At 45.9% G+C, this 18,068-nt stretch overlaps 1 long non-coding RNA gene and 1 other non-coding gene across 3 annotated transcripts; both read right to left on the bottom strand.

Annotated features, from left to right (window-relative positions):
* Positions 1-4,426: 4,426 nt before the first annotated feature.
* Positions 4,427-4,500, bottom strand: Trnat-ugu (transfer RNA threonine (anticodon UGU)). The gene has a single exon. It is a non-coding gene; the product is annotated as a tRNA-Thr (tRNA).
* A 7,700-nt stretch (positions 4,501-12,200) lies between these two features.
* On the bottom strand, positions 12,201-17,553 carry LOC124091211 (uncharacterized). 2 transcript variants are annotated; one of them, XR_009226591.1, is made up of 4 exons: positions 17,332-17,553; positions 16,980-17,127; positions 15,379-15,966; positions 12,201-14,841 (listed from the first exon to the last, which is right to left on the bottom strand). It is a non-coding gene; the product is annotated as an uncharacterized LOC124091211 (long non-coding RNA). The 2 variants fall into 2 exon arrangements; XR_006851308.2 differs by having other exon boundaries at positions 12,201-15,966; positions 17,332-17,552.
* Between the last annotated feature and the right edge of the window lie 515 nt (positions 17,554-18,068).

Below are 18,068 nucleotides of genomic sequence, written 5' to 3'. Positions count from 1 at the left end.
CTGGTTCTGGAGCTCTTCCTCCTGATTTCTCCAACCAGCTTCTCTGGCCTGTGACCTCTCACCTCCCAGTTCCTGCTTCCCCTACTCTCCAAAGAACAATTATAAATGCCTATTTCATGGGGTGGTGCTGCGGGGTGAAGGGGGTGGTGCAACCTGTGGGCTCTCAGTGAAGGCCTGGGGACGGGCAGCAGCACAGGCTAAGCTCATCCCCAGGGCTGCAGGCCTTGCATGCAGCCAGGGGGCACCGGGCCCCTGACCCCTTTTCCTGGCAAACAGGGCAGTTTGCTCACCTGGTCAAGACCCCCTAGTGAGGCAGAAATTCCTGTTTTCAGCCAAACATGGTCACAGCTGCCAACTAGGTCATCAGAGCATCCGGCTTCCCAAGCTTTCAGCAAGTTCCAGGGAGGCCCTCGGGTGCCCAGTGTCACTGGTTCGTTCAATTCAGTGAGCTGTCATGGCACCCCCCAGCAAGGCTGGGCACACGCCAGCTACCTATCTTCTCATCCCCAGGTGCTAAGTCCCCCAGGCCTGGGCTCCGGTGTCTGCTTCCTGTGCCCCTGTCCTTCTGGCAGCTCACAAGGGCCTAGGAGACCAGGTGCCTGCTGCCCCCAGCCCCCATCACTGCCTCCCACAGTGTGGCCCCCATCTCTGCCTCCCACAATGTGCTCAGAGCCAACAATTATTGAGCACGGCTGGGCAGACCCGGTGCTGAGCACTTGATGTTCACTGTCGTGTTGGATTCTAACTTTGGAGAGACTTCCATTGTTATCATTCTCTTTTTACACTCCAGAACTGAGGCTTGAACCCAGGTTTGTCCCGTAGGGAGCCAGCAATCTTAACCATTAAGTGGCCCTACACCCTGACCTCCCCAACGCCAGACTCTCCCCCTCCCTCCCTGGAACGTCTCACCCACTGATCTGCCTGCAAACTCCTTTCCCTACCCCTGCCCTACCACCCCCTCCAGGAGGACTGCCCAGATTTACCTCCTGGCCCTCAGCCCTGGCCACCTGAGTCATAGCACACTGGTGCAGCTCTGGGAGGGAGGCCCTATTCAGGAGTTCTCTCTCTGTGTCCCCAGGGCCTGTGAATAAACACAGGCAGAGAGCTCAGAAAAGATTTCTTGAATGAATGGCTCCTGCCCTCCAGGACTTATAAACTCATGGGATTAATACCAGCCCTCAGACAGACCCAGGGACCTGGAGAGAACCCAGAGCAGGACGCAGGGCGTGGGCCGTCTAGGGGCAGCAGCAGGCAGTGGGGAAGCAAAGTAAGAATGTGTGCTGGCCACCCTCCCTTCTTTGGTCCTATCTCATTCCTTTTTTCCTTCCTCCCTTGGTCACCCCCCCTACACACACACCCGCTATCTCACTGGAAACAGTTGTGGCTGAGAATGGGGAGGGGTGGCGGGTGGCGGGGAGGGAGGCCCCAACTGTTTATAGGAACTGGAGCGGCTCCATCCATCAGCTCTGTTTGGAGCTGGAGACCAAGCATAATAAATACCTTGGCTCCTCCCCAGCTGTGCTTTCCCTGAACTTGGCCATCTGAACTCCAAATCTCTCTGGCCTGCTGGTTCTCAGGATCCAGCTTCCAATCCACCCCACCCTGCCCCCACCTCCTTCCAGGCTGTCCTGGAACAAGCCCTGCCTCTGGGACTGGAAACTTGGCCGAGTCTAGGCTCTGCTACTCCTTTGCCCTGGGAGCAAGGGCCATGTCACTCGTCAGTGCCCCCATTTCCCCATCTGTAAAATGGGCTCGTAACCATCACCCTTGCCCTAACTCACAGAGGTGTTCACTTGTCAGGCCAGCATGGCAAGAGTGACCACACAGTGCTAGATCCTGGGCCTGCGGGACACATGGGAACAGGTAAAACCACAGCCCAAGCTAGGAAGTGGTCACTCTTGAGGCAGGTCCAGAGTTTGCGCTTAGGGAATGTGCAGATGGGAACAGCCCTTGCAGCTGGAGGAGTGAGGGAGACTTGGAGGATATCTGACTGCCCACAGGAAGGGCGGGATTTCACACATACACACGGGGAGAGGACCAGGCAGTCAAGCTGCGCAGTGGGAGATCCTGGGCACAGAAGGGAGCCTGCCTCTGTCCAGCCTCCACCCCATCACTGACAGCGTGTGTCGTCTGATCCTCTAGCATCTTCCTCTCAGATCTTCCAGCCTTCTGGAATTTTCCCTCCTTGCGTGGAGAGCTTCCAGCTCACCCAGCTCTGCTCTCCCAAGTTGTGGATGCATTCCCAGAATTCTGCCGTCATGTCCCCACTCCTACCCTCGCCCCAAGAAAAGCCACCTATAAAGTAGAAGACTCAGAGTGGGAAAAGCCATTGGCCAATAGCACATGTTTCTGGTATGAATAAGGGAATAAATGAAGAAAGGAGTGAATGAAAGAGTGAGTCAAGGAAAAAGAGAATGAGTGAGTAAGTTAATGAAAGCAACCAATATTTCTTGAGCCCTGCCACAGTCCACACTGGGTGCTGGGTGCTAGACGCACAAGGTCCCTCTCTTTGAGGCACTTACAGCTTATTAAAGAAATAGACATTAAACACACACGCACACACACACACAACAACAACAACAAAAAACAATGGCAAATTGTGACATGTGCTATGAAAGGAAGTAACAGGGAGACAATTTGGATGGGGAGGGACTCAGAGGAGTCCTCTGAGGATGTGCTCTGAAGGCTGAGACTTGGGAGGATGTGAATTGAGAGAGCAAGGGAACCAGTGTTCCCATAGCCTCTTCCCCTCATTCCCATGAGTTTGTCAAAGTGCTTGGGAAGAGCAGGGACTGAACTCTGAGGTTTGCTGCTCTGCACGGAAGGCATTCCCCAGCCGGGCGCCTCGGTACCTCGAGTCCCATTCTGGAGTCATAGCAAAAACCATGGAAGGCCACATACGGGACAGAGTGGGTGATGGTCAAGGGCCCCAGGAGTCACGCATTGTGGGGCAGAGGGCTAACTAGGTTGCAAGGGGAAAGAGACTAGCTCCAAAGGCCCTGGCTTTTAAATGATTATTGTTATTGTTATTTTGGTTGAATATTGTCTGGCCTCCCTCCTTTCCCCACCACCCTGTCAGCCTGCAAGTTTGGCCCCTTTCACTCCAGGGAACCCATATTAAGATTCTCACACATAACCCTTCCTGTTTTCTCCACGATCAAGTAATTGTGGACAGTTGCAATACACTGTGTACCCGGTATTAAGGATTTGGGATCATTGTTTTATAAAAGTGAAATTGTTTTCTATACACTCTCTGGCATTTTGCTTTCTTTTAAAAATCCACAGTACTTCAAAGACATTCTACCCAAGAAACTGATAGAGCTCTGATTCATCTTGGACTGCACATAATAATATTCCAATAGTGTTAATATTCCTTTATTTATTCACTCTTGAAAGATACTTCCTTTGTTATCTTTTCTTACAACTATAAACATGCTGTAAAAAAAATGCTTTTGCATGTGCCTGTTTTCTCTGGGGTTGTGTTCCAGTGAGATAAATACCTAGAAGGACACATACATATACACACACACACACACATATGTTCATATACATATATTCATTGATCTAGAATTATATGTTAAATATGTAGGTTAAATTTACTTTACACACACACACACACATAATTCTAATAAAACATCTTTTTTTAAAAGTAATGTTTCACATTTCCACAATATGTGCTAGTTTCTTCTCCTCTGCTTATCTGCCAGAAATTCAAGTTTTAACTTTGAGTGTAAAGTGGTCCCTCATTGTTCTTTCTCGTTGGACTTCCCTACTCTGTATCTGAGATTTTTGTCTCTTCGCCATCTGTATTAACTCTTCCATGAACTGCTCAATCTGTCCTTTGCCTAGTTTTCTATTGAGTTCCTTTTTCCTTGTCCATTCGTAAAACATCACTGTACTGTGCAAATATTAAAGTTGGACTAACGTTTCATAGCGCTGGTCTCCACCTCTGTCATTTGTCTGCTGACTCTGCTTAGTTCTTTTCTGTTCTGCCGTGTTTTCTAGAGCCTCACTTTTCTTTTAAAGTGTCTCAGTTTGATTAAGTTTTATGAAGATTGCTCCTACAGTTGTCTAAATTTTCTCATAAGATCTTTTTCTTGTTTTCGTTTTTACATTCAAGTCTTTAAATAATCTGAAATGTACTTTTGGTTATGAAGTTGGGTAGTTATCAGATTTCACTTGCAAATGAACAGCAGCTGTGTGTCAGTGCCATTTATTAAATGGTCGCAAGGCCAGCCTAGCAAATATTAAATTCTGATACAGATGTTTGTTTATCTACTTCTGAATTTCCTATTCTGCTGTTTTACTGCTTTATTTCTCTATTCCTATACCAATATCCCAATGATTGGTTTTAGAGTTTGTTCTGATACCTGCAAGGCAAGGCAAATCCTCTTGCACTGTTATTTATTATTTTACATAGTGTGTGTGTGTGATGCTGGGGATTGAACCCAGGGCCTTGTGCATACAAGGCAAGCACTCTACCAACTGAGCTATATCCCCAGCCCACTTTTTTTTTTAAGGCATCTATTCTTCCATATAAACATTGAAATCATTGCCCTTTATTTGGAATTAATTTGGGGAGGTTTGACATTTTTATGACAGTATGTCTTCCCATCTAAGAGCATGGTCCTGTTTTTCCATTTGTTCAGATCCTGTGTTGCATCCTTTCACAAGATTGTATAGCTTTCTTCATATAGACTTTGTCTTTCTTGTTAAATTTATTCCTGTGTTAAAATTCTTGCCAATATCATTATTTCCTTCCGTTTCTCTGTTGTATAAACTGAAAAAGGTAATTGATTTTTTGTATATTTATCTTGTATCCAAGAACCCTATTGATTTTTCTTAAAATCAATATTCTTTTGTTTTGCTAGAGGCCCTGGGTCTTCTGGGCCTATAGTCATTGAGTTGCTTTGTTGACAATTCCCCTGACCTTCTCACCACAGTGTCACCTGCCTTTCGCCATTTTTCTCCTTACCCAGCCTGCATCCAGGTTTCAGGGACTCCCACTGTTCACCACAGAGCTCCTTCTCCCACGACCTTCCTTCCAAGGGTGGCTCCCTGGTTTGCAGAGGCAGGGTAGAGGGCTCCGCATCCTTGCTGCTTGATTCTGTTGAATGAGTTTGTTCCCCCTCGTTGGAATTCTGTTTTCCTCTTTGACCAAAGGTTGAAGACTGGTGGCCTATGAGCCATATTTAGCCTTCAGACATGCTTTATTTGGCCCACACAGTAGTTTATAAAAATTGTTTTTGATTACTTTCCAACATTTAAAAATTGGAATAGTTGTTTTATATGGGAACACATAAAAATCTGGAGTCCTGATTTTTCTTCAAACTCTGGAAAAACTGAGAATCTGGGTCCTCAGCAGGAACTGTGAAACTGCCTCTCCCACCTGGACAGTGAAAGGGAGGGGGTCAGCCTGTCCCCTCTCCACCCCCAGCACCCGACACACATCCTGGCTCACATAGGGATCAGGAAAGTTTAATTGCTTTCCTTCAGTATCATGAAGAAGTTTTGAAGAAATGTGAGTTAGCCCACACCATAAGCATTCTGAATTTTCTTGTGCCACCGACCCCTCGGCAGTCTGGTGAAGACAGTGGACCTCTTCTCAGGATAAGAAAATCACACAAGATTACAAAGGAGACCAATTCTATTGAATGCAGTCATCGAAATATTAAAACATAAGTTAGAATCTAGACATACATGTTTTTTATTAGCATATTCCCAAACAAGACCTAGTGGCAGTCCTAACAACTACTGTAATTATGTAGTTCTGATGAAAATGAATGATATTTTGAAAGCTCTGCCCCAATCATAACAAGGCATGAAATCATCTGTGATTTCTGCTGGTGACAGGACTGCTAAAGTCACAGGTACTGCTAATACTCCAGGGACCTGTGGCCTATATTCAAGATGGAGAGAGTGATTACGTTTCAATGAGAGGCTTATGGTGAAAATAAAGATGAAATTTTTTCTCAACCAAATTCACAGACCACAGGAATTCTACCACTGGGGTCCTGTGGATCTCAGATTAAACCTCTATTTCAGGAGAAGGTGCTAATGGCAATGAGAACTGAGTCACAAAGAAACACAATTTGGTAGAAACTGCCCAGTCCTGGGTGTTGTCATTTAGGGCAGGGTTGGGGTGTGAATTAGATCACCTTTTCTGGAGGTCTCTTTGGCAATACGTTCTAAGAATCTTAAATATGCCCATCTGCTTTAATCCAACAATCTGTTTCTAGGAACTTATCCTAAGGAAATAAAAATGTGGCCAATAAAAAAAAAATTGAGTGTGAGAATTTTTATCATAGCCAAAGAACACATCCAGTTTTTGTGGAGCCTGAAGTTTACACAATTTAGGGCCCCCTTTAACACAGAGGATACAAAATTGTAAATATAAAATTGCTAGATTCTTACCAAGCATTTGAAAAGGTCTTGTGCAAAGGAAGGGCCTTTCACCGACTTCGCAGAAATGCATTCCAAACGTGGCATTTTTAATAATCATCTAAGGTTAGAAACAACCCAAACAGCTAACACTTGGGGATCGCTATAGTAAGTTATAGAATATCTGTACAAGGGAAAACAAATCAGTTGTTTAAAATGATATGAACACTCAGGAACTGGGAGGCACTAGCAGCTGAGTGAGACCCTGTCTCTCAATAAAATACAAAATAGGACTGGGGATGTGGTTCAGTGGTTGAGTGCCCCTGAGTTCAATCCCTAGTACCAAGATAAATAACTAAATTAATTAATTAATTAATTAAATTATATGAACATAGAATCTGTTTGCTGCCATGGAAAGATGCTTAGAATATAGTATAAATGAAAAAAAGCAGATTATAATATGATATATGCAGTAAGACGCAACTTTTTGCTAAAGTAACATTAGTCAATGAGTAATAGTATATTAAATGGGACTTTCATGCCTCAGAATTGTGACTATTTCCAAGAGCCTCAAAAGCAGCACCAGACACAATCCAGCAGGGAATGGCAGAGTGTGACACCCCCCACCCAAAGCAAGCCCTGACCCAGGAGAGCTGGGGCTTTCCTTGGGGAGAGTGTCTCTGAGCCACGCTTCACCCCACACCGCTGAAGCTGAGCACAGGGCTTCCCTGGAGCATGGAGGACACAGAGCCTGACCCACCTCTGCCCTGGAAAAGTCGACGCAGGAGAGGCTGGGGCAGCTGGCCCTGGTAGCTGCAAAGGGAGTGGCCTGTGCTTCCAGAGCTTGGCAACAAAGGAATGGAGGGCTTCTTAGATCGGCTGGACGCAGGGCCAGGCAGGGAGCATAAGCCAGCCTGAAAGATCCCTGCCCAAGAAGTCTGCTCTGTGGGACAAGGGACTCCTATAGAAAGACCCTCAACCTAGTGGAGAGGCAGGACACAGGTGGTCAGCTAGCAGGTGGGATGCCCAAGCCCAGGAACTAACTGACCCACAAAGGAAGCTCCACACAACCCCAAAGTATTTGACCCTTGAGAGCAGAGCCAGAGTTTGGGTATCTACCATCCAGAGAGGTCTAACTCCAGTTTACAATGATTCCATTCAGAGTCGAATTTGCATGAGCCCCCACCTCCCCTCACCCCACTCATCCTGATCCCTATTCGAAGAAACAGAACAGAAGTCAAGCAAGGCTGGGCCCTTTCCTCACCACAGGGCTCTGGACTGGGTCTGGCTGAGAGTGGAGGAGAGAAGCTCTAAGATAAGTAAGAAATTTCAATTAGTTTGTTTAGCGAGGTATGATTTCCAGAGGGTAAAATTCACCACTACTAATGATCAGTATCACAGTCAAGACAGAAAATACCACCATCACCTTAAAAAGGTTTTGGGTGCCCCTTCATGGTGACCTCCTTTCTCCATCCCCAGACCCTGGCAATCACTGATTGGTTTTCTCCTGTAGTTTTGCCTTTTCCAGAATGTCAGATAAATGCAGTCACAAAATATGCGGCCTTTTGAGTCCGGTCTCTTTCTCTTGATACATGCATTTGAGATTCATCATGTTTCCCAAGCATTAGAGCTTCCTTCTTTTTACTGGGCAAGAACTCCATTGTGTGGGTGGCCACGGTTTGTCCATCCATTCACCTACTAAAAAGCATTTGGATTGCTTCCAGGCTTTGGCAATTATAAATGAAGCCACCATAAATATTCACATGCAGATTTTTGTCTGAACATAAGCTTTTGTTTCTCTTGGGTAAACACCTAGAATAGGAGTTTGGGTCAGATGGCAGGTGCATGTTTATCTTTCAAGGACTCTGCCAAACTGTTCAAAAGTGACTGCTCAGTGTTTAGTTCTAACCAAGAATGCATAAGAGCTGCAGTTGCTTTGCATCCTGGCTAACAATGAGCACTATCAAGCCGGGAGTGTTGGCGTACACCTATAATCCCAGTGGCTTGGGAGGCTGAGGCAGGAGGATCACAAGTTCAAAACCAGCCTCAGCAAAAGTGAGGCCCTAAGCAATTCAGTGAGACCCTGTCTCTCAATAAAATATAAAATAGGGCTGATGTGGCTCAGTGGTCAAGCGCCCCTGAGTTCAATCCCCAGTAACCCTCCCAAAAGAGGGCAGGATTCCACAATTAACACTATCATTTCTTTAACCTGTTTCATGGAGTGTAGTGGGAGATTAAGTGTTGTTCTGTTTTATTTTTTTTAAATAAAAAATATTTTTGGTTGTTTCCAAGTTTTGACAGTTACGCATAAAGCTTCTAGAAACATCTGTGTATAGGTTTTTATGTAGACATAAGTTTTCAATCTACTTTTATTTTTTAGAGAAGTTTTAGGTTCACAGCAAAATTGAGCAGAATGTATGGAGCTCTGTATGCCCTCTGCTCCCCACCAGCCCAGCGTCCTCTGCTGTCAGTGCCCCCCCCCGCAGGGTGGTACATCTGTTACAATCAGTTAACCTACCCGGACATGCCATTATCACCCTGGGTCCGTCATCCAGCTCAGGGCTCACTCTCAGTGTCTACAGTCAGATTTTTGACAAATGTCTAATGACATGTATCATGTATCCACCATCATAGTTTCATACAGAACAGTTTCACTATCCTAAAAACTCCTCTGAGTTCTACCTATTTATTCCTCCTTAACCTTTTGTAATGACCGATCTTGCTATCTCCAGAGTTTTGCCTTTCCCAGAATGTCTTATAGTTGGAATCATACAGCCTTTTCAGATGATTCTCTTTCACTTAGTAACATGCACTTAAGCTTCCTCTGTGTGTGTTTATGTGGCTTGACAACCCATTTCTTTGGAGTGCTGAATAATATTCATTGTTTGTATGGAGCACAATTTATTCACCCAGTCACTTACTGAAGGGTATCTTGGTTGTTTCCAAGTTTTGACAGTTATGCATAAAGCTTCTAGAAACATCTGTGTATAGGTTTTTGTGTAGACATAAGTTTTCAATCTTCTTGGGTAAATACCAAGAAGTGTGATTGCTGGAGCGAATGGTAAGAGTGAGTTCAGCTTTGTAAGACCTGCCAGTCTTCCAAGTGGCTGAACTATTTTGCATTCCTACCAGCAGTGATCAAGAGTTCCTGTTGCTCTGTATCCTTGCCAGTATTTGATATTATCATTGTTTTGGATTTTGTTCTACTTGGTGCATAGTGGTATCTCACTGTTTTAATTTAATTATTTTTTTTCCAATTTTGAGGATTGAACCTAGGGCCTCATGAATGTTAGGCAAGCTCTGGACCACTGAGCCACATTCCCAGCCCTTGGTTGTTTTAATTTGCAACTGCCTAATGATATGTGATGATGTTGAGCATATTTTCATATTCTCATTTGTCATCTGTATGTCTCCTTTGGTGAGATGTCTCTTCAAGTCTTTTGATCATTTGCTCTCTCTCTCTCTCTCTCTCTCTCTCTCTCTCTCTCTCTATATATATATATATATATATATATATATATATATTTATATATATATTTTTTTTTTTTGGTCAGTACTAGGGATTGAACCTGGTACCTTTCACACACTAAGCAAGTACTCTACCACAAGTACTACAAGTACTACCATGAGCTATATTCCCAACCCTTTTATTTATTTATTTATTTATATTTTTTTGAGACTAAGTTGCCCAGGGTTGGCCTTGAACTTGTGATCCTCCTGCCTTAGTCTCTGGAGTAGTTGGGATTATGGACATGGTACATGCCTGACAGGTTGTTTTCTTATTATTGAGTTTTAAGAGTTCTTTTTATATTTTAATAGTCCTTTATTAGCTATGTCTTTCACAAACATTTTGTCCTAAAGACTCAAATAAAGATATTTTACTTGGCCTGGAATTATTTTCTTTAACATTTTTTTCTAACTTTTAGTTTTGAAACAATTTCAAGCTTGCAGAAGAATTTGCAAGAACAGTACAAATAACTCCTAAGAGACCTTCAACCACATTCACCAGCTGTTAACATTTTGCTTTGTCATTTGCTGTCTTTACACATACACATTTTTTCCTGAACCATTTGAAAGGAAGTTGCATACATCATTATCCCAAATATTTCAACATGTATTTCCTAAGAAAAATGACATTCTTTTACATAATCACTGTAGTTATCAAATTCAGGAAATTTAATATATAATCCTCAGGCAACTTCCAAATTTCATTCAATTTCCCAATAGCATCCTTTACAGCAATTTCCCCTCTGATCAAGGGCCTTGTCTGGGATCCTGCACTCTATTGGTTCTTTGTGTCTTCAGTCTCCTTTAATCCAGGACAGTTCTCAGTCTTTCACTGTCTCCTGTGACACTGACACTTTTGATGAGTCTGGACCAATTCTTTTATAACTAGGATTTCTCTTTTCTTTCTTTTTATTTTACTTTATTTTGCTCCTGAAGATTAAATCCAGGAGTGCTCTACCACTGAACTACATCCCCAGCCCCCCCTTTTGATTTTGAGGCAGGGCCTCATTAAGTTGCCGAGGCTGCCCTGGAATTTGTGATCCTCTTGCCTCAGCCTCAGGCTGTGCACCACCATGCCAGGCTGTAGAGAGATTTTCAATTTGGGCTTGTCTGATATTTCCTCTGTCAGATCTGCCTTTTTGGTGGTTATACCACTTTCTAAGAGATAAGAAGAAAAAAAAAAGGGGGGGGGGATGCAGTTTTTCCTACTTTCAAACTTAGCACATAATAATTTACCTCTAATCACCAGACGACCACTTCTTCTCCAGCAGACACCAGCTGGGTGTCCCCTGTGTCAGCTGGCTTCTGACACCGTCTATCTGGAGATAGTATCAGATCTCACATGTTGAGGGCTCAGTCCCCAAGACTATCCCCAATTCAGATGCTGCTCACAAGTCCCAGGGTGTGACCTGGGTTTCTGACTCATCCCCTCCTCAGGTTTGATTGATTTATTAGAACTTCTCATAGAACTCAGGGAACCACTTAAGTTTACCAGTTTGTCATGAAGGATATTATGAAGGTTACAGATGGAGAGATGTGGGGCGGGAGGCAAGGCACGTGGGAAGGGGTAAAGAGCTTCCATGCCCACTCTGAGTATACCACCTTCCAGAAGCTTCCATGTGTCCAGCCGTCAGGAAGGTCTCTGAGCCCTGTTTTGGGGGTTTTATGGAGGCCTCATTACACAGGCGAGGTTGACTATACCATCAGCATTGGCCATCAACTCAGCCTCAGCTTGGCTCAGCCCCCCCAACCCCCGGAGGTCATGCCTCTGTTTTTCCAGTGAGCAATCCCCATCCTGGGGACCCCCTGAGAGGTCCCCAGCCAACAGTCAACCCATTCGCAAAAATCAGATACTCTTAGCACAGCAGAGATGATGAGGGTTTTAGAAGCTGGGCGCCAAGAACTAGCGGCAGAGACCAAATGTGTATGTCTTATTATATCACAGTATCTCACAGATCACACCACGGAAGTGATGCTGGGTCTTTCTCGGGAAACCACATTAGGAAGCACTTTATGCCAGCCCTTTATTTGGCCAACTTTTTAAAAATCCTTAAATAACTGAGCATGAGACTCTTCATTGGAATCTGACATACTTCTCTGAAAAGCTATAAGATATATTCAAAATATCATCATTCAGAACAGAGGAAGGGAGGTCAGTGAATAGGCTTGAAAGATACTCTTGTTAGAAAAATAAGACTGTTACAGGATTTACTCCACTGAGTATAGCTTTTAATATGCGTCATGTTGGGGGAAGACTAGAATGAAGATATTCACCAAAAAATAAGAGCAAGAGAGAAAGTTTTCAGGTGATTTTTATTTATTTTATTTTTTATTTTTATATTTTTTGGTACCAGGGATTATTTTTTTAATATTTAATTTTTTATATAGTTGGACACAATACCTTTATTTTATTTACTTATTTTTATGTGGTGCTGAGGATCGAACCCAGGGCCTCGCACGTGCTAGGCGAGCACTTTACCACTGGGGTTATGAGGTCTCATTACACAGGAGTTTTATGGAGTCACAACTGAGTCACAACCACTCTCTACCACTGAGTCACAACCCCAGCCCTGGTACCAGGGATTATTAAACCCAGGAGCATTCAACCACTGAGCCACATCCCTAGCCCTATTTTTAAATTTTATTTAGAGACAGAGTCTTACTGAGTTGCTTAGTGCCTCTCCATCGCTGGGGCTGGCTTTGAACTTGTGATCCTCCTGTTTCAGCCTCCCAAGGTTCTGGGATGACAGGCATGCACCACTGGGCCCAGCTTTTATGTTTTATTTTGAGACAGGGTCTTGCTAAGTTGCTTACGGCCTCCCTAGGTTGCTGAGGCGAACCTTGAATTCACAATCCTCCTGCCTCAGCCTCCCAAGCCACCAGGACTACAGGTGCGCACCACTATGCCCGGCAATTTTTATTTTCTTCTTTTGCATATCCTCACAGTGTATTTACACCCAACAATATTTAACTTAGTCACCCATCACCTCCAAACTCAGCCTTCTCATTCTTCTTTAAACTACACTTTGGCTTTGATGTTCCAGGGAAAAGAAGATAACAAACAGGCAAGAAAATTAAAATCATGCAATCTTTTCCTTATCAGTTTTCAATACTCCAGGTCCCTCTTCTTAAAGGACAAGGTCATATTTTACTGTATGTAATTTTCACTTTATACCCACAAGATTCATCACCATTGCATTTCAGTTAACTTGTAGAACTCATATGTGATTATAAAAACTTGATATTTAAAAAGGTGGAAAATGTCTGCTTTCATGAATTGACATTTTGAGTTGTGGACCAGAAACCTTACCAGCTCGAGGTGGGGGTAGCTGGTTCCTTTGCTCTCTCACCAAAAGAGTCACTGCCAGACAGGGGGCGGGATGGTGTGATTTATGTCATCGCCCGCATCATGGAAATTCTCAGCGTGGCATCTTCAGAAGGAGGAGGAGCTTGGGGACTTGCATCTCAAAGGGGAAAATACCTCTAAGTCAGCTGTCGGGCTGGCATTTCTTCCTCTTGTGTCTCATCTTGTCTCCATCCTCACACCCATGAAGGTGTCAGCCTTCATCACCTCTCACCTGGTCTCGGGCCCAGTCACAGACCTCCCTGGGCTCCTATAATGTATAATAGAATAATCTTCCCAGAGCCCTGCTATTGATACCTCTCCTTCCTGTGGCTCCCTGCTGCCCCATTGCCCTCCCAAAGTAGGTGCATTCTCCAAATTCTGGTGCCCTGACATTACATTCCCCATCTTCCATCCCTACCTTATTTCTCATTACTACAGCATCTGCAGTCCAGCTGGCCATGGGCTGCTCATGCTGTCCCTGGCCTGCCCTTGCCCACGCCTGCCCTTGATGGTGCTACCTATGCTAATGTGAACAACCCCCAAAGGGCAAGCACCAGATCTACCTGTAGCAAGAGGTCTTCAGCAAACATTGCCTGTACATATCTGTGAGCCAGGCGGTGTGTCAGACCCTGAAAACACCACACTGAGAATGACCCAGGCTCCGCCCCCAGGGACTGTCAGGAAATGTAAACACATGAACATAACAATAAAGGCTGGAATCAAGGGGGATGATGCAAAAATTATATTTGCAACAGAAAAATAAATTGTCCTTTTAGGGGGTGTGTTAGTTTGCTAGCTGCTGTAACAGAATGCTACAGACTGGGTGACTTCACCAACAGGAACTGATCGTCTCGTGGTTCTGGAAGTTGGAAGTTCAAGATCAAGGTGTCAGATATACCCACTCCCTGGAAGACACTAGGGAAGGATTTGTTCCGGGCCTCTCGGTACTACTGCGGCTCGTAGCAGCATAAATCCAGTCTTCACATGGCATTCTTCCTGTGTGAGTGACTCTGGGCCCAAATTTCCCTCCTTGTGTAAGAATACCAGTCATATCAGATAGGGCCCCCCTACTTCAGTATATACCCAACTGATTACCCTCTGCAATGACCCTGTTTCCATAAGAGATCATATTCTCAGGACCTGAGGGTTAGGATTTCAACGTATGAATTTGGTGGGGGGTCAAATTGTAACCCATAATACGTGAATAGAGCCCAGAACCCAAGGGGCAAGAAAAAGTATGAAGGAATTAAACTGGAGGTGCAGAGCTCAGGTGAGAAAAATGGTGGGGTCGGAAAAGGGATTCAAGGAAAGATAGCAACAGCTAATGGGAATTTCAAAAATAAACAGATCAATAAATGACTGCTGTGTCGTATGCAATGTAAGTCCTTCCTGCTGTTTTACAAAATCTCTTTTGGCCACCTGCAGTGAAATTGGGGAGTGGATTGCTGATGTACCAGTCCCAAACTGGGACCTGGAAAAAATCCACACTGCACACAGGTTGTCAGGGCTGCTGGATAATTGTAGGTGACCCAGGTGCCACCAGGCATGGAGAAAATGGGGGTGATTCTGGCTGAGGCAGTGAAGTGAGAGTCTGCAAAGCCACCTTCCTGTGGGAAGAAAGAAACTGACAGACTCAACATCAGAAAGCCAAATCTATTGCTTTCTTGGGTTGCTCTTGGTTCTCGTAAGCATTTCTATATGGTAGAAATGATTATCCCTATGCTGAGAAGGACACTGTGGCTCTTGGGTGATGTGATTTGCTCAGAGTTCCATAGCTGGTATAAACTGAAGCAGGGTTTGAACTCATCTGCCTGCAAAGCCCATGCTCATTCCATGATGCCCTGGGTAAACTCTGAGCACAACCTCTTCTTCAGCAACCTGGGCATCTCATACACAGCTGGCTCCAGCAAGCCACATGGATTTTTCCAATGAAGGAGTGTTTATATGCAGCCACCCTGTCTCGCACTGGATTTCAGCTGCCCCCCCCCCCAGGGTGAACAATTCCTTGCTAATCCAAGGTCACCTCCCACAGCCAGCATCTACGCCAAGCTTGAGCTACAAGTTTCCAAAGCTGCTGCAGGCTCTTTGGCACCATGGGAACTTGCTTAGGCAGCCATATGGCCCAAATATCTAGAAGCCCTTACCAGTAGGGGCTGGAGTTAGCAGATCAATTTCTAGCTTCCATTTTGCAGGTGGATGATTCCGAGTCCTTCTGTGGGTTCCACAGGGTCCTGTGAGAATGTGCCCTGTTGTCCACAGTGGAGACTGATAAAACACATTCTGGTATGGGGTTTGCTTCCTTCCCTGTCCTCCTCTCCCCATTCCCTTACTCTTGAAATCGCCTCTCCAGTGACTACTTGCCCTAAATCTTTGTCTCATGCTCTGCTTCGGAGGAATCTAGGCTAAGACAGTGATGAACTGGTGGGAAGGTGCCTCTTTCCAAGGGGGCTATTTTGTAGTTGACTACAGCACGGTGTACGTGAAGAAGACAGCAAAGCTGATGGAACATCCGATAGCGTTTCTCTTTAGAGGTAAAGTTGGAAAGGCATATCACACATTTTGAGTTCCATTTAAGAGCAGAAGGGACATGCTTAGATTTGTACTTCTGGAAAGTCGCTCCGGCTGCTGAATGGAGGATGGATTGGAAGAGTCCAGCCTGAAATCAGGAAGATCAGGCCGCTGTCATCATTAAGTGTAGATGGTGAGACCCAGCTTGGGGAGATGGCCATGGCCTGGGGAGAAGACAGCAGAGTAGGACTTGGCAAGAGTCCGCATAGGCTCAAGCCCTGAATGGAGAGGAAAACCAGTCAGGCCTGGCACCAGCCTTCTGGTGCCTTCCCTTGATGGAGGGTCAATGGGCCAAGGAGCAGGGGAGGAAGGGAATGTGTTGGTGTCAACTTCTCATGGTTACAGAGGTCTCTGGAGCATGTGGAGGTCTGTGTGTGGCACTCAGGAGGGAGGTAGGGCTTGAGGCAGACTTGAGAAATATTCATCCAGTGACCTCAGCTGCGTCCCTCCCTCCTGGCCTGTTCCCGCTGCTAAACCAGAAAGTGTTGCCCAGGAAAAAGCATTGCCCAGGGAACTCCTATGGCCCTGAAGCCCCGCAGAAGGAGCCTCTGCCTCTTCTCCCTGATTTCTAGCCCCTCCCTTACCCCCAACTTGGGTCTGGGGAGCAGACAAGCCTAGGACCAGATCACTGCTCCCCCAAGACCTCCTGGCAGGGCCCAATAGGGCCCAAATATCTTCTCAGATTCTCCAGAGAAGAGGGACATAGGAGGACCAAATGCCTGCCCGTGGGAACCTCCCTCTCATTGTCTCCACAGCAGCACCAACAAATTCCAGAGGCTCCAGGAAAGCAGATTTTGTCAGGTCACTGCCCTGTCTCAGGAGAGTGTGGATAAGTGATGCTGGAGAGAGGTAAGGAGACAGAATTTTTTGTATGTGTGGCACTGGGGATGGAACCCAGGGCCTCACATGTGCTAGGCGAACACTCTACTGCTGAGCTACATCCCCAGCCCAAGATGGAAAATTTTGATTCAGAGATCTGGCCATGGTGCCTTATTAGGCAGGACTCCCACAGGACATGGGGGAAATCCCTTGAGGGAATCTGCAGACCAGGCCAAGAGAAGGCAGGGTGACAGGAACGAAGGGGTGAAGGGGCACCTGGAGAGCTGCAGCAGCAGGAAGCCATTACCACAGCAGGTCTGCAGAGCCGAGGGGCAGGCATGTGTGTTGGGCAACCCACCTGGTTCTTGGAGCCACCCAACAGCAGCTGTGGCATCAGAATGCAGCTGCTGCCTGACTGTAGCCATGCAAGGAGGAGCAGGGGGCGAGTGCTCCCACCTCTGTCTCCTGCTCACAGACCCCTTGCTACAGCCTCCTGTGGGCCGAACCTAAGAAGAAGGAGAAGCAACCACAGCAATCAGCACAGAGAGCCCCCCAGCAGGACAGTCCTGGGAGCAAAAGGAGAATGGAACCAAGATGACTGGGCCTAACACACAGCAGGCTCCCTGTACCTCCCTGCCCTCATCCGGGCTCCACCCATATTTTATTCATCATCAAGCACCGCACCCCATGGACCCAAGGACCCTCCCTACCTTCTCCAATCTCGAGGGGCCTCCAGTTAGATGGCTTCTTTTTGAAGCATCCTGAAGTGCAAGGTTTGGAGTCTAAAGATCCAGGTTAGGTCCCAGCTCCATCCTGTACCTTTCGTATCCAAACTTTGATTTCCTCACCTCTCAAAAAAGTCAACATTAAAAATGTCATCTTTATTATTTTTATTCATGCCCTTACAATCTCTCCCCCATGGGCTCTGAGGCTTCAGTGTGGAGCTGCTTGCACTAGATGACTGGGGACAGATTGAGCTTTTACAAGGACATGGGAGGATATAGAGCACGTTTAGAGGGTGCATCTTGTGTACATCTGCGTTTCTTGTACCGGGGACAATGCCCTCCTCCTGGGTGCAGGATGAATGTCTGTAAAATTAGCAAATTCTCCTCAGTTCTCTCTGCATTCTGGGTACCCAAACAAAGCCTGCTGCTTGTGTGTGAGATCAGGACATGAAGGAATGACTGAATTCAGAGGGCCCCAAAGAACACGTCTGGGTGTGGGGTTCCCGGCCTAGTCCCTAAGGACCAGGCCCTCTCCTCTCCTGCACGCAAGGAGTCAGGGCCTTGGCACAGCTGCAGCCAGCTGGCACCAGGTCCCGGTGAGAGTCATTGTTTGGCCAAAACAGGAAGCCGCCCGAGGGGAAGTGTGGCCTCGCCTGAGTGAACCCCTGAAGAATGGCCCCCAAGAAACTTGGGGACGTGCTAGCAGGCACGAGTCTTTTTGC

This window comes from Marmota monax, unplaced genomic scaffold, assembly GCF_021218885.2.
Source record: "Marmota monax isolate L192 unplaced genomic scaffold, Marmota_monax_Labrador192_F-V1.1 WCK01_AAM20220418_F8-fsc00068, whole genome shotgun sequence".
In the NCBI taxonomy this organism is placed as follows: domain Eukaryota; kingdom Metazoa; phylum Chordata; class Mammalia; order Rodentia; family Sciuridae; genus Marmota; species Marmota monax.
This window is presented reverse-complemented; position numbering and strand designations above follow the sequence as displayed.